The sequence below is a fragment of the Schistocerca americana genome, chromosome 1, assembly GCF_021461395.2.
Source record: "Schistocerca americana isolate TAMUIC-IGC-003095 chromosome 1, iqSchAmer2.1, whole genome shotgun sequence".
Lineage (NCBI taxonomy): Eukaryota > Metazoa > Arthropoda > Insecta > Orthoptera > Acrididae > Schistocerca > Schistocerca americana.
Window position 1 is genome coordinate 526,989,685 of NC_060119.1, and position 17,091 is coordinate 527,006,775.

The 17,091-nt window shown below is 41.1% G+C and overlaps 1 protein-coding gene across 1 annotated transcript in view; it reads right to left on the reverse strand.

Annotated features, from left to right (window-relative positions):
* LOC124571027 (sodium- and chloride-dependent glycine transporter 1-like) overlaps positions 1 to 17,091 on the reverse strand; it is a 282,388-nt gene that overhangs the window by 9,115 nt on the left and 256,182 nt on the right. The window lies entirely within an intron of this gene.

The following is a 17,091-nucleotide window of genomic DNA, read 5'->3' on the forward strand; positions in this document are numbered from 1 at the left end:
TCCCAAAATGTGGAGACTTGATTCAGTGGTAAGCGATTTGTGATGAAACAACGAAAACTGCCAAGTGTTCACAAACAAAATTAACGCAAATGTTGGTTTCAAGAATGCTACACCCATACATGCTTCTTGGGTGAACCGAGACATTGCATTAACAGTTGTTCCATACATCGTGAATACATTTGGTAATGATGTGAAATTGTATGAGTTTAAAATAAAGTTTCTTTATAGAAAATAATCCTTTTTCTTTACAATTGCTACTTCATACTTAAAAATTCATCTATTAAGTAGGAGTCATCAAATTCTTTTAATTTGTTTTTAAATGCTGGTTCGCTATCTATCAGACTATAAATACTATTTGGTAAATGACAAAGTCTTTTGTGGCAACATAATTCACCACTTTCTGAGCTGAAGTCAAATTTAACCCAGAATAGTAAAGATTGTCCTTTCTTCTAGTGCTGTAGCTATGCTCTTTGTTGTTACTTTCTGTTCGGGATTGTTTATTAATAACAAATTTCATAAGTGAATATATGTATTGTGAAGGTACTATGAATATCATTAGTTGCTTAAATAAATGTCTGCAAGGTGATCTTGGGTGAGCTGCAACTGTTATTCTGGCTACACACTTTTGTGCAATGAATACTTCTTCTCTTACTGATTACATACACCAAAATTTGATGCCATACGAAAGCAGTGAATGAAAATAGGCATAGTAGGCTAATTTATTGATATGTTTATCAGCAAAATTTGGAGTAACACTAATAGCATAAGGAGCTGTACTCAAACATTGCAGCAGATGATCAGTGTGTTTCTTCCAGTACAATTTCTTATCTGTGCATATCCAGAAATTTTGGATACTCTGCCTTAGTCGCAGACTTGTGTTCAAAGTCTATATTTTTCAATGGTGTTACGCCGTTTACTGCACAGAACTGCACATAGAGTGTTTTCTTAAAATTTAATGAAAGTTCATTTTCAGAGAAGCACTTAATTATATTCTGAAAGAGATTATTTACAATTTCCTCGGCTAATTCTTGTTATTTTGGTGTGATTACTATACTTGTATCATCAGTAAAAAACTAGCTTTGCATCTTCATAAATGTAGTGTGGCAAGTCGTTAACACTTATTAAGAACAATAAGGGACCCAAGACTGAATCCTGTAAGACACTGTTCTTGATACCTTTCCAGTTATATGAGTGCTGATTTTTTCCAGATTATCTGTACTGTTGATTTCCACCTTCTGCATTCCTCCAGTTAAATATGAATTAAACTACTCGTGCACTCATGCTGCAATGCTTAAGGTTATCTAGAAGAATTTCATGATTCACACAGTCAAAAGCCTTTGACAGATCCCAAAAAATCAAAATCCATTAGATTTTTTTGTGATCTGTCAAAGGCTTTTGACTGTGTGAATCATGTTCAGTTATGCAGAGCATTTAATATTTGATCAGTGAAAGAATATATTGCATTTTCTGTTGAAAACCATTTCTGAAAACCAAACTGATATTCTGTTAGTACTTCATTTTTACAAATATCTGAACGTACTATTCAATATATTGTTTTTTCAAGAATTTGTATAAAGCTGTCAGAAGTGATACTAGGTGGTAGTTGTTAGCATCAGACCTATCCCCCTTTCTATGCAATGATTTAATAATATGGTATTTCAGTCCATCCAGAAAAATGCTCTGTTTCAGTGAGTTACTACATATGTGGCTGAAATCTACTTACCTATCGGAAACAAGTTTTCAGTACTCTGTTGGAAATGTCATCAGTTCCATGCAAGATTTACTTTTCAGTGATTTTATTGTTTTCCTAATTTCAGTAGGAGAAGTGGGGTGAATTCCAGTTTTATGAAATTGAGAAGGTGTTGTCTCTTCCACGTACAATCCAGAATTTTCTAATGAACAGCTGGGTCCTATTTCCTCTACAACACTAAAAAATGATTACTAAAAGTATTTTATACTTCCGACTTTTTGTTAACAAATTTTTCATTGAGTTTGATAGAACTATATTCCTCTTGTGCTCTCGATTGCCCTGTTTCCCATTTAACAACATTCCAAATTGTTTTAATTTCACTATCAGAGATGCTAATCTCAGACATAATATACATGCTTTTTGACATTTTATTAACATTCCTTATTTCAGTGTAGTAGTTTTTATAATGTTTCCCCGTTACTGGATCATTTGTCCTTTCACCTGTAAGATATATTTCCATTTTCTATTTACAAGCTATTTTTATCTATTTATTAAGCCACAACTTCTAATATGGTTTCTTACAAATACGATTCACTGTTTTCTCAGGGAATATTATTTCAAATAGACTCACAAAGGTATAATAAGCAAATTTTAAATTAGCATCAGGTTTCCTGTACACCTCATCCAAGTCTAACTGTTGCAAGCTTCCCTAAAATTTTGCAATTGTTAAATCGTTAACTGAACGCACTATTTTGGAGGAATGTTTTTCGTTACTGTATGGAGCTGTGTCATATACTGTAACTAGCGGGGCATCATGATCAGAAAGACCATTCTTAACAGAGAAAGTTTTTATTTGATTAAATTTATCTTGATCTATAAAAACATTTTTTCTGGCTTCCTGTACAGTTCCCATAGGAAAATCAATACTTCAAGGTCATTCTTTCTATCAAGTTCTATCAAAATCTACATTGAAAATTCCCACTAACAATAATTTGCCTCCCCTGTGTCTTATAGATAACACAACATAGAATCGAAGTTTTACAGAAGTAGCTGAAGTTTTCTAATGGGGACCCATGCACAGCTATTTTTCTGCAATGTCACCGAGTATCTACAAAGAACGGTGGTGACGTTCTACCAATCGCTCAATTCCTCTGCGACAGAAAACCGCTCCTTGGTCGCGGAGAAATTCGAGAGTCGCTGTGTAAACGTACTCATTGTTAGAAAATATTTTCTACCCACATGTTTTTCAACTTGCCAGGAAGATGCAAACAGCGTGGAGTAAGATCCGGACTTTCCGATCACAGTCATCCATGTCTGTGCGGCCTTGGGAAAATTGTTAGCATTATGTTATTGTGGCTGGACGCGACGTTACGTTTGCTCCATACATCGTCATAATTTCACCAACAATCTGTGTGCCATTCAGATGTTTGACCACAAGTATCGTACTGCCTCGCGTTTTTTGGAGTACGTTTCCAGTTGCTGCGTCAACTTTGACATATGTTACCAGTACCGCAGAAGAACTGTGACGGCACGGACCGCAGAACATGTGCTCCCTTCTGACAATGTTCACTGTTGTGCGTAGTGGTCTTACCGTGGGTCGACATTCTGAAGTCCCTACTTAATTCGGAATGCATGACATTACCGTGGGCTGGCCATCTACCATGCAACCACCTATTCGTTTTCCACACACACGCTAACTGTGACAAATAACATTAGGAAAACAAACTTTCTTATTTTCTTTTGTATTCTGTTTCCTAGGGAAGGAAACTGTTTACAGGTGACTAGATTGATACGGTCCGCCACAAATTCCTCTCCTGAGCTAACCATTTCATTTCAGAATCTCAGGGTAAAACTTGCGCCATACGTCCTCAATTACTTGCTGGATGCTTTCCATATAGTTTTCCCCTCCACAGCTCCTCTATTACCATGGAAGTTATTCCATTTTGTGTTAACACAAGTCTTATCATGCTGTCCCTTCTTCTTGTCTGTGTTCCGCACATTCCTTTCCTCGCCTATTTTGCACAGGAACTCCTCATTCCTTATCTTATCTATCTACCTAATTTTCAGCACTCTTCTTCAACATCACATCTCAAACTCCTCGATTCTCTTCTGTTCCTGTTTTCTCACAGTCCAACGTTCACTACAATGCAATGCACTGCCCCGAATGCATAGTATCAGAAATTTCTTCCTCAAATTAAGACCTATTTTGACACTCTTAGATAGGAATGCACATTGTGGTTTTGCTAGTCTGCTTCTATGCCTTCCTCGCTTCGTTCCGTCATGCGATATTTTGTCTCCAAGGTAGCAGAACTCCATAACCTTGTCCACTTCTTGATCACCAGTTCTGATGTTAGGTTTCTCACTTCTCATTTCTACTACTTCACCCGTGGTCTAGGGGTAGCGTCTTTGATTCATAATCAAAACGTCTTCGGTCCCCGGTTCGACTCCCGCCACTGTCTAAATTTCGATAAATAATCAGCATTGGCGGCCGAAGACTTCCGGCATAAGAAGTCAGCGTCATTCTGCCAACGGCCTTGTCAGAGAGGGCGGAAGAGCACTCTCTTGTCCTAGGGGTGGGACATTGCCCCTAATGGCGGAAGAATCAGCAATGATCAACGACATGAGGATGCAGAAGGCAATGGAAACCACTGCATTAAAGACGCGTAACGTGTATCCACAGAACATGTGGCCTGTATTTGAAGAAGTGTCATGATGATCTCTCCATTGGCAAAAGATTCCGGAATAGTCCCCCATTCGGATCTCCGGGAGGGGACTGCCAAGGGGGAGGTTACCATGAGAAAAAGATTGAATACTCAACAAAAGGATAACGTTCTACGAGTCGGGGCGTGGAATGTCAGAAGCTTGAACGTGGTAGGGAAACTAGAAAATCTGAAAAGGGAAATGCAAAGGCTCAATCTAGATATAGTAGGGGTCAGTGAAGTGAAGTGGAAGGAAGACAAGGATTTCTGGTCAGATGAGTATCGGGTAATATCAACAGCAGCAGAAAATGGTATAACAGGTGTAGGATTCGTTATGAATAGGAAGGTAGGGCGGAGGGTGTGTTACTGTGAACAGTTCAGTGACCGGGTTGTTCTAATCAGAATCGACATCAGACCAACACCGACAACGATAGTTCAGGAATACATGCCGACGTCGCAAGCTGAAGATGAACAGATAGAGAAAGTGTATGAGGATATTGAAAGGGTAATGCAGTATGTAAAAGGGGACGAAAATCTAATAGTCATGGGCGACTGGAATGCAGTTGTAGGGGAAGGAGTAGAAGAAAAGGTTACAGGAGAATATGGGCTTGGGACAAGGAATGAAAGACGAGAAAGACTAATTGAGTTCAGTAACAAGTTTCAGCTAGTAATAGCGAATACCCTGTTCAAGAATCACAAGAGGAGGAGGTATACTTGGAAAAGGCCGGGAGATACGGGAAGATTTCAATTAGATTACATCATGGTCAGACAGAGATTCCGAAATCAGATACTGGATTGTAAGGCGTACCCAGGAGCAGATATAGACTCAGATCACAATATGGTACTGATGAAGAGTAGGCTGAAGTTCAAGACATTAGTCAGGAAGAATCAATACGCAAAGAAGTGGGATACGGAAGTACTAAGGAATGGCGAGATACGTTTGAAGTTCTCTAACGCTATAGATACAGCAATAAGGAATAGCGCAGTAGGCAGTACAGTTGAAGAGGAATGGACATCTCTAAAAAGGGCCATCACAGAAGTTGGGAAGGAAAACATAGGTACAAAGAAGGTAGCTGCGAAGAATCCATGGGTAACAGAAGAAATACTTCAGTTGATTGATGAAAGGAGGAAGTACAAACATGTTCCGGGAAAATCAGGAATACAGAAATACAAGTCGCTGAGGAATGAAATAAATTGGAAGTGCAGGGAAGCTAAGACGAAATGGCTGCAGGAAAAATGTGAAGACATCGAAACTGATATGATTGTCGGAAGGACAGACTCAGCATACAGGAAAGTCAAAACAACCTTTGGTGACATTAAAAGCAACGGTGGTAACATTAAGAGTGCAACTGGAATTCCACTGTTAAATGCAGAGGAGAGAGCAGATAGGTGGAAAGAATACATTGAAAGCCTCTATGAGGGTGAAGATTTGTCTGAAGTGATATAAGAAGAAACAGGAGTCGGTTTAGAAGAGATAGGGGATCCAGTATTAGAATCGGAATTTAAAAGAGCTTTGGAGGACTTACGGTCAAATAAGGCAGAAGGGATAGATAACATTCCATCAAAATTTCTAAAATCATTGGGGGAAGTGGCAACAAAACGACTATTCACGTTGGTGTGTAGAATATATGAGTCTGGCGATATACCATCTGACTTTCGGAAAAGCATCATCCACACAATTCCGAAGACGGCAAGAGCTGACTAGTGCGAGAATTATCGCACGGTCAGCTTAACAGCTCATGCATCTAAGCTTCTTACAAGAAAAATATATAGAAGAATGGGAAAGAAAACTGAGAATGCGCTAGGTGACTATCAGTTTGGCTTTAGGAAAAGTAAAGGGACGAGAGAGGCAATTCTGACGTTACGGCTAATAATGGAAGCAAGGCTAAAGAAAAATCAAGACACTTTCATAGGATTTGTCGACCTGGAAAAAGCGTTAGACAATTTAAAATGGTGCAAGCTGTTCGAGATTCTGAAAAAAGTAAGGGTAAGCTATAGGGAGAGACGGGTCATATACAATATGTACAACAACCAAGAGGGAATAATAAGAGTGGATGATCAAGAACCAAGTGCTTGTATTAAGAAGGGTGTAAGACAAGGCTGTAGCCTTTCGCCCCTACTCTTCAATCTGTACATTGCGGAAGCAATGATGGAAATTAAAGAAAGGTTCAGGAGTGGAATTAAAATACAAGGTGAAAGGATATCAATGATACGATTCGCTGATGACATTGCTATCCTGAGTGAAAGTGAAGAAGAATTAAATGATCTGCTGAACGGAATGAACAGTCTAATAAGTACACAGTATGGTTTGAGAGTAAATCGGAGAAAGACGAAGGTAATGAGAAGTAGTAGAAATGAGAACAGCGAGAAACTTAACATCAGGATTGATGGTCACGAAGTCAATGAAGTTAAGGAATTCTGCTACCTAGGCAGTAAAATAACCAATGACGGACGGAGCAAGGAGGACATCAAAAGCAGACTCGCTATGGCAAAAAAGGCATTTCTGGCCAAGAGAAGTCTACTAATATCAAATACCGGCCTTAATTTGAGGACGAAATTTCTGAGGATGTACGTCTGGAGTACAGCATTGTATGGTACTGAAACATGGACTGTGGGAAAACCAGAACAGAAGAGAATCGAAGCATTTGAGATGTGGTGCTATAGACGAATGTTGAAAATTAGGTGGACTGATAAGGTGAGGAATGAGGAGGTTCTACGCAGAATCGGAGAGGAAAGGAATATGTGTAAAACACTGATAAGAAGAAGGGACAGGATGATAGGACATCTGCTAAGACATGAGGGAATGACTTCCAAGGTACTAGAGGGAGCTGTAGAGGGCAAAAACTGTAGAGGAAGACAGAGATTGGAATTCGTCAAGCAAATAATTGAGGACGTAGGTTGCAAGTGCTACTCTGAGATGAAGAGGTTAGCACAGGAAAGGAATTCGTGGCGGGCCGCATCAAACCAGTCATTAGACTGATGACCAAAAAAAAAAACTACTTCACACATGGCCGTGGGAGGTACGCAATCGATATCGTATGCTTTGATTTCGGGCATCGTTCGTTGGTGCTGTTATTGGCAGGGTGAATCGATTGTAACTTGTAGCTAATTGTCTGTGGCATTGCGAGTCCTAAGGTACGCCTTGAGCAGTAAAAACTGGGTTATGAAAAACAGTTTATTTTTATATTTACCCAGACATGTTTCGACACCTATGTATCATCTTCTACGGGTTAAATTTTTATTTCTTAAAATTACATCGTTAACTGAACTGTATTATTCAGTTTTAGTGCTCATTTTCGTCTTTTCTTTTTTTCGACAGCATGTCGTCTGCAAATTTTTCGTCCTGTTTCGTGTCTCTAGTTGGTGACTCGATCAACTGCTATTTAATGCATTGTTTTTACTCAGGTTTTCACAAACTTCCGCACACTGTTTCACCTCACATGCATTGTCACAAAACGTTGCGAAACGTGATCTGAGCAGACACTTCTGACAACATACTCAGTGAGAGGTGTCGTCATTATAACAGCTAAGGATAAAATCAAAGGATTTCTCTAAACTTAGTTTATGGTCAACATTTTTACAAAAGATGATGTTTGAGTCCTTCCCTTGTATTCAGACGATTTTCGAAGAAATTTCAATGGAGCAGTCGGTTCTCACATTTCTTGCATGATACAGAGCCTGCATAATTTGGAAGAGAAACTGTTAAGTTACTTTTCAGAGCTGAACTCTGCCGCTGACAACGGTCATAGATGGATACTCAATACTTTTCTACATATACAGTATAAATGGCTGATCTGAGCACGATGACGAAAGAAGCACTTACAGATTTAGCAGCTGATGGAATGCTTAAAATGGAATTTAATTCGCAAAAGTTTGACGTCTTCTGGATGAAGGGAAAAGAAGAGTATCCACAGCTGTCAAAGAAAGCTTTGAAATTATTAGTGCCATCCTCCGCTTTCTGCCTTTGTGAATTAGCATTCTCTTCAATGGTGAACATAAAAACTAAGAAGAGAAATATATTTCAACTAGAAAATGATTTGGTGATTTGAGTCTCAAAAATAGAACCAAGAATTGGTTAATCATTAATAAATAATAGGCACAACCTTTTCATTGAAACTGTTGTATTTTTACTGTAGTCTGGGACCTATGTAACCTTTGCTTACTTTCTTCTGGCTAAGTGGCTCCCGTGGCAGAAATATGTCAAGTATGTTTTTTAGTAAAACAAATGAGAAACATTAGTCATCAGGCATGAAATTGCATTTGTGCCGATAAAGCGCTGGGCATTTATGTATAATCGCTGAAACGTACCATTATTGTTATCGACTTTACTCTTGACGCTACGGCTTATGCTCCGCGGGAAATAAATGACAATGAAATAACAGAAAACGCGGAGGAAAAACAGCGTAATGTTTTACATCGGTGCTATTATTATTATTATTACTATTATTATTATTATTATTACGACGAAAGAAGTACATTAGACGCTCCGCCAAAGACAACGACGCCGACAATGCAGTATTCAGTTATACTGTTACCGACACTCCTAGCGTTGCAATTATTGTAACCGTTACCTCCACTCGGGTCTCGTCGACGATGCTGCCAAATTCTCTGTGACGGTGTTGCAAGCAAGACTCATGTTACTTCATGGCCTTGAAATACCTCTATATGAATCCCATTTTAGATATGTCATCGTTAACCAACACGAATTCAATAAAGATCCACATTAACCAATAAGTAGGCATATGTTTCATTCGTCTAGCCGTCTTCTGTGTTTATGACTCATTTTGAAGAGAAGGTAAAAGCAAATGTCTTTAGACGACTTCTTGTAAAAAAGGATGTACATTTTATAAACTGTTTTAGTATTTAGTCGGAATTTGATGCATTTTCCTTGTTTTACGTGAATTCCAACAGAAAAATATGTTTCGCAATGCAAGTAAGACTCATAAGTGAATTATCCTCATTAAACGAGGTCCACTGTATAGTCAATTTCTAAACAAGAACATCTGTTTTCGAATTTCTAAGAGTTACTTAATGGATCTTCATTTAGTTATCGATCGGTCCCTGAAAACAGTTTTCCAGTTTTGCGTTCATTTATCGGTAACACTGTGTTTTTATTATAAAACAATCTACGTTATGCTCGATCTAGAATTACGTAATTTTAATAAAAAATAAATACCATTTTCCATAGGCCTATGTTTTTGTATTAAAGGACCCCTACTTTTGAGACATATAGCACGATGGTTACTTCATTTACTTTGATTCCGTTTCAAAAGAAGACATTTCTTTTTAATTAATTGCGAGAATATGTAGTATATATTTTTACAAATGATGGTATTAGTTTTCTTGTAAAGTATTTTTGAACTCTTTTATAAAGCACTATCAAAAAAACAATGATTCACTTCACGACAATCGCCCCAATTAGCTACACGGAAGAAATGAGAAATTAACCAGGTGACCAGCAACGACGATTTTGTGCGAATCCCGACGAAGCCACAGAACTAGGAAAATAGAAACAACGTCAATACGCAGTGTGTGAATTAAAGTCTGAGATGAGCTCAGGCATCCTAGATCCGCTTGGTAGAAATTGCTGTACTTCGTGCCTTGTCTCACTGCTGCCAATCCTAGCAATCTATTGTTTGGTTCGAAGCTTGTTACTGAAATGCATTCTAGTAACCGTGGTCCAAATCTTGCTGTGTGCATGTTGTTGCAGCCATTTTGTGTCACATTTGAACGTGTGAACCTTTTAACTGCGCTTTCATAAATTGTTCTCGTTCTGTGTGATATTTTTATCACAGCAGATGACTGGCTCGTAAACTAAGTTGGCAGTAATACAGAAGACGCCGCCACTGCACCGTCGTTCCACCGGAAGTTGATGAGGTCCTTTCCCTCTCCCTGCAAACCTCTCATAGGTAAATACTATCTGTACAAGCCTTAGTGACTCACACCGCCCTAGTTTCATTCCGCAGAAGTTGGAAGAGGTCTACAGACATCGTGTTGCTTCTCACTGCTGCAAGTCCTTGCGTATTTGAAGTCTTCAACAGGTTTAAACTATATTCGTTTTCATTATTGTAAATAAGTACCAGAGCTGAACGTGAGCGAATTTGCAAGGTGCTCTCACAAAACCTTGTCACTTCCCTCTGACTCTTATGCCCAAGCAGATGATCGTCATGAACCATACGTTACCAGCCATGTTGCCACTGCTTTCTCCTGCAACCGCGACCCCCTGAGCAAGGCTTTGCGACCCCCAAGGGTTGAAAAACACTGAGCTAGAAAGTATGTTGGAGAAGCAACGAGACTGACAACGCCGCTAGCGATCTGGCAATGCTGTGTTGTTTCACATGTGTAGACCGGTGTGTGCATCCCTTCCAGACGCTTAGTCCAAGTTCCAGCTCCGCACAGCCATCAGGTAGTTTCTGACAGCGCCATCAGTGAAGTTGTTTTCTTTTTCTCTGTGTGTGTGTTAAGAAAATGGGACAGTGGAACAATGTTAAACTTGGCGAATCCGCGATTGTGACCTTTGTAGAGTTCAAACAGGCTTATGGGGAACATTTCTTATTAAGAGCACAAGATTTTCGCTAGCACAAGTAATTTTTGGAAGGCTGAGAGCACTTTGAAGATGAACCTCACTCAGGGAGACCTTAAACTTCAAAAACGGAAGAAAACCTTGAACGTGTGAAGAATCTATTCCTCCAGGACAAACTGTCAACCAAGGGATCTACAAAGACTACCTTGAAAGGCTCAGAAAACGGTGAATCGACTGAGACCGGACATTACAACTGCATCATGACAAGGCCCCATGCCACACGGCCAATTCCGCCACAGAATTTGTGACGTCAAAAGGCATTGCTGTGGTTCCACAACCCCCTTGTTCACTTGATCTGAATCCTCGTGGCATATTTCTTTTTCAGAAATTGAAAACTGTCTTAAAAGGGTGTCGATTCGCGACTCTCGAGGACATTCAAAAGAATGTGACCGGCATGTTAAAGCCCCTGCCAGTTGAAGCCTTTCAGTGCTGCTATCAAGACTGGGGACAACGACTCCACCGGTCCATAGCTCCCAACGGGACAATACTGTTGTTTTAAAAAATAAAAACTTCGTCAGACAAAATACACTCCTGGAAATTGAAATAAGAACACCGTGAATTCATTGTCCCAGGAAGGGGAAACTTTATTGACACATTCCTGGGGTCAGATACATCACATGATCACACTGACAGAACCACAGGCACATAGCCACAGGCAACAGAGCATGCACAATGTCGGCACTAGTACAGTGTACATCCACCTTTCGCAGCAATGCAGGCTGCTATTCTCCCATGGAGACGATCGTAGAGATGCTGGATGTAGTCCTGTGGAACGGCTTGCCATGCCATTTCCACCTGGCGCCTCAGTTGGACCAGCGTTCGTGCTGGACGTGCAGACCGCGTGAGACGACGCTTCATCCAGTCCCAAACATGCTCAATGGGGGACAGATCTTGCTGGCCAGGGTAGTTGACTTACACCTTCTAGAGCACGTTGGGTGGCACGGGATACATGCGGACGTGCATTGTCCTGTTGGAACAGCAAGTTCCCTTGCCGGTCTAGGAATGGTAGAACGATGGGTTCGATGACGGTTTGGATGTACCGTGCACTATTCAGTGTCCCCTCGACGATCACCAGTGGTGTACGGCCAGTGTAGGAGATCGCTCCCCACACCTTGATGCCGGGTGTTGGCCCTGTGTGCCTCGGTCGTATGCAGTCCTGATTGTGGCGATCACCTGCACGGCGCCAAACACGCATACGACCATCATTGGCACCAAGGCAGAAGCGACTCTCATCGCTGAAGACGACACGTCTCCATTCGTCCCTCCATTCACGCCTGTCGCGACACCACTGGAGGCGGGCTGCACGATGTTGGGGCGTGAGCGGAAGACGGCCTAACGGTGTGCGGGACCGTAGCCCAGCTTCATGGAGACGGTTGCGAATGGTCCTCGCCGATACCCCAGGAGCAACAGTGTCCCTAATTTGCTGGGAAGTGGCGGTGCGTTCCCCTACGGCTCTGCGTAGGATCCTACGGTCTTGGCGTGCATCCGTGCGTCGCTGCGGTCCGGTCCCAGGCCGACGGGCACGTGCACCTTCCGCCGACCACTGGCGACAACATCGATGTACTGTGGAGACCTCACGCCCCACGTGTTGAGCAATTCGGCGGTACGTCCACCCGGCCTCCCGCATGCCCACTATACGCCCTCGCTCAAAGTCCGTCAACTGCACATACGGTTCACGTCCACGCTGTCGCGGCATGCTACCAGTGTTGAAGACTGCGATGGAGCTCCGTATGCCACGGCAAACTGGCTGACACTGATGGCGGCGGTGCACAAATGCTGCGCAGCTAGCGCCATTCGACGGCCAACACCGCGGTTCCTGGTGTGTCCGCTGTGCCGTGCGTGTGATCATTGCTTGTACAGTCCTCTCGCAGTGTCCGGAGCAAGTATGGTGGGTCTGACACACCGGTGTCAATGTGTTCTTTTTTCCATTTCCAGGAATGTATAAGTCTCATTACTTTTCTCACACAACTCGCATGTTTGTTTGTCCACCATCTGTGATTGCCCTTTTTGGAGATGTCCACTCCTTTTCAACTGAATTGCCTACTACGGCAGGTGGACCTACAAATTGTTAAACAAGTGTTTGTGTTCGTCATTGTATACGTCAGATGTTCCTCCTCGGTATCCTTACTGTGTAACTCTTCCTACAACATAATACTTTGCACGCCAGAAAACGTCTCTCGTGTGCTAGGGCATTGTTACTGAACGCCCGTCAAGCCCGCGGACTTCCAAAGTGTTCGCACTGTGGAACGCAGCCGTCCCATGCACCAGCCAGTTTATAGGCCAGGAAGGGTTAGGTGCGAGATCAAACAGCCCCGAAACTGTGCCACGTGAGAGCAGCGACCAAGTTAAAGCAGCGGCCGGCACCCGTGGCTAACACGCAGGGGGTAGTAGGTGGCAGGTAGCACTCCAGAGCGGGCGGACTGGGCTAACCGAGTTATGGAGGGCGTGGCCGGCCTGCCGCGGCCAGCCGCCGGCGCTTTAACACCTCGCAGGGCCGCTAGTCCGCCCTAACAGCCCCTAATTGTAGGTCGTTGCATCTATCATCCTGCTAAGGCAGCCGCCCGGGGCATTTGCTCTAGCTATTACCGTAAATGTCCGGCCGCTGTTTCTATGTGCGAAAGTCGCTCGCTCAGCTTTATGTTCCCACATTAGCTTCTACTCTGTACTCCCTGAGCACTGTAATTGGGAAAAGCTGGTGACAAAGCTCTGGCGTATCGTAGGATTTCTTAGTTTGATATGGGGTGGGTCCACAGCCTTCATGTAATTATCACCAGGTATTACTCATCTCCAGGCAGAAATCGGAAATGTAGATTGTTTTCTTTATTGTTTTGGATGCGGGGTGGGGGAGGGAGGGGTGGCAGTGGTACAACCAACACACCCTACAGCCAAAGGAAATGAAACAATACAGACAGACGAAAAATTTGGCAACATTGAAAATGGACTCGAGAACTTGTCCTTGAGGAGTCGAGCACACACTGTAGTGGGGGGGGGGGGGGGAATTGTGGTAAGAGGGGCGAGGGGGTGGACGCCCCATCTCCGTGTCGCAGCGTCGCTGAAACTGCGAAGTAGTGGGCAATGCAAAGCGGAAAAGTATTTTAATCGAACTAACAACTGCAAGAGCTACAAATTGTTGTCATTCAGGAAATTTTTTGTTTATATGGTCCTTTGCACCCAGAATATTGAATAATGCTAGTGGCCTAACGAATTGGTCATCTCAGTTTGCTAGAATAAGAATGCTGTCCTCTAGTTACAAATTCCACTCTCACATCCTACTTTTTGCGTAAGTGTATCTGAAGAGTTAAAATGTTGTTAATCGATTTTCTCTTTTTTCTGGAGCGAGTGTCAGACCGATAGCGAATTTTACAATTTTTACAAGTTGCGACATGGTCGCTGATTAAAACAGTTATCCAGGTACGTTTGGAATTAATTTCTTTTATTTCCGCCAGTGACCACAAAATTTTTTGTCCTTAGCCTACCGCTTTCAGTTAGCAATAACCATTTTCAGATCTGCAGAAAATCATGAGAAAAGGAATACAGCTAGTGAACATATTACGTCTTAGAACAATAAAATATGTCATAACGAAAAGTTATTACTTTCATAGATACAAAAGCACGCACTTAAAATATGAATAGGCATACCTGTTCTATGACTTGTCATAAATAACAAAATATACATAAAATCAGCATAGCATCGTCGCACATATTACGTCTGATAATTTAAAACACGAATAAATTTAAAATTGTTAAAAGGAAATGGTTAAGTGATAATATATGATTCTCTTGTAGTCATTTTAGATAAAAATAGTAATATACACGACAACAAGCTTATGGGGTTGATTCCTTTTAAGAATTTTAAATTTAACTTTATTCGTGTACTTAATTAATACACTTTATCACTGTAATAACTTACACGTTTGGAAGCCCACTATAGATTTTACGTATTCTGCACTTCACTTGTCGTTTACTGTACAATTTTTATAATTGACGAATATGCACAGACATACAGCAGCGACATCTGACGAGCTCAAGGCGCAAACATATGATGCGGTTACTGCATTGCAGTTTGTCATGACGTGTACCGATAGAACAGTTTAACTCCCCAGAACAGTGGTCTAGTTTACATCACATTTTAATATGTATCACGTGCACATTCTGTAACGATGCCATTACTGCTTTATTATTTTAGGAGAAGTTATAAAACAGATATGCCTCGTCATATTTTAACCGCAAGTTTTCAAATACATGAAAGTAATAATTTTTCGTTATGGCATATTTTATTGTTCTAGACGTAGTCTGTTCACTATTTCTACACCATTTCCCATGATTTCCTGCAGATCTGAAAATGGTAATTGCTGAAGGAAACCGGTAGTCTACGGACGAAAAATTTTGTGATCACTGGTGGAAATAAAAGAAATTAATTTAACAATTGCATAGTGACACAAAACATGTAGAAATAAACTGGAATGAAATATCTTATCAGTCTGATGATTCAGTAAATAGCAACGTCATATTGAAGAATGGCAGTAGAAGATGAAGAGAACACGTGTCACATAGGCAGGCGTTTATGAAAGTCATTACAGCGATACGTTTAAGTAGGAAGTAAGGAGGCTGGTAATGCCATCCACAAATAGGTCAATGTCGAATCAATAAATAGAAAACAATAGGTCAAGTAAATCAGTTTATAAAAGTCGTTAAACGACCAGGCAACTTACTGACGACGTCGTGGACAGGATGTCAATTTCATGTACTATGGATCATTCGTCCAGTTAATCATAATGATGTACGACTCATTTTATGAAAGTTATTACAGCGATACGTTTAGGTAGGAAGTAAGGCGTCTGGTAATGCTGTTCACAAATAGGCCAATGTCGAATCAATAAATAGAAAACAGTAGGCCAAGTAAATCAGTTTATAAAAGTCGTCAAACGACCGGGCAACTTACTGACGACGTCGTCGACAGGACGTTAATTTCATGTATTATGGATGGTTCAAATGGCTCTGAGCACTATGGGACTCAACTGCTGAGGTCATTAGTCCCCTAGAACTTAGAACTAGTTAAACCTAACTAACCTAAGGACATCACAAACATCCATGCCCGAGGCAGGATTCGAACCTGCGACCGTAGCGGTCTTGCGGTTCCAGACTGCAGCGCCTTTAACCGCACGGCCACTTCGGCCGGCTCATGTATTATGGATCATTCGTCCAGTTAATCATAATGATGTACGAGTCATTTTACATTCACACTACACATTTAATGTGCTCATCATTTGCATGTGTTGTTTTATTACAGATATGAGCACTTTTTACACATTTCAAAAACAAATACTCTTATACGGAATAGAACGAGTTTTCAAGGAAGAAACTGTTTCAGTTTGTTTTCAAAATTATCTCTTCTGCCCTTTAGACATTTTACATCATTGTGTAGGCAATCAGAAATTTTGGTGGGAGCACTGCACACCCTTTCTTGTGCTAAAGATAACATAAATGTGGAAAAATGAAAGTCATTTTTGTAGTTATGTACATCATTGTTCCTTCAAATTTGCAAAGGATTATTTGCAATGTACTTCATGAGGGATGAAGTGTAATTTTCCGCAACAGTCAAAATGACTAACTCCGCAAAAAGGTGTCTACAAGATGATCGTTGGTGAGCACCAGATATTGTTCGTGTTGCACGTTTCTGAGAAACGAATATTTCTTCCCTAAAGATGGGTTACTGCAGAACATTATTCAACGTGATATTGTTGACTGAAAAACGTAAATTACGTCAACTTATTGATTTGCTTCTCTCCAAGATTTACTATGATTTGAAGTGCAAACGTGGGTGAACTAAGTTATTTCAGAAGGTCCTAAATGTAGTTTTCCCAGTTCAATTTCTCATCAGTATGGTGATCTATAGTTTTTTTAAGTTAAAACCAAGTCTACCCTTATTCCTTTCTTGATCTCTCACGGGTGTTTCCCCCAACAAACCTAGAAGGGCCTCTCCCGCGATGTTGTGAGGCGACCACCTTCCAAGGAAGTATAACGAGAACTTTAGTGTTTCCACAGCCTCAGTTTGCTGGTGAAAACAGTTTTTTCGACCTATTTATCTCAGTAAACAATGAAGACAATGAATTAATGCA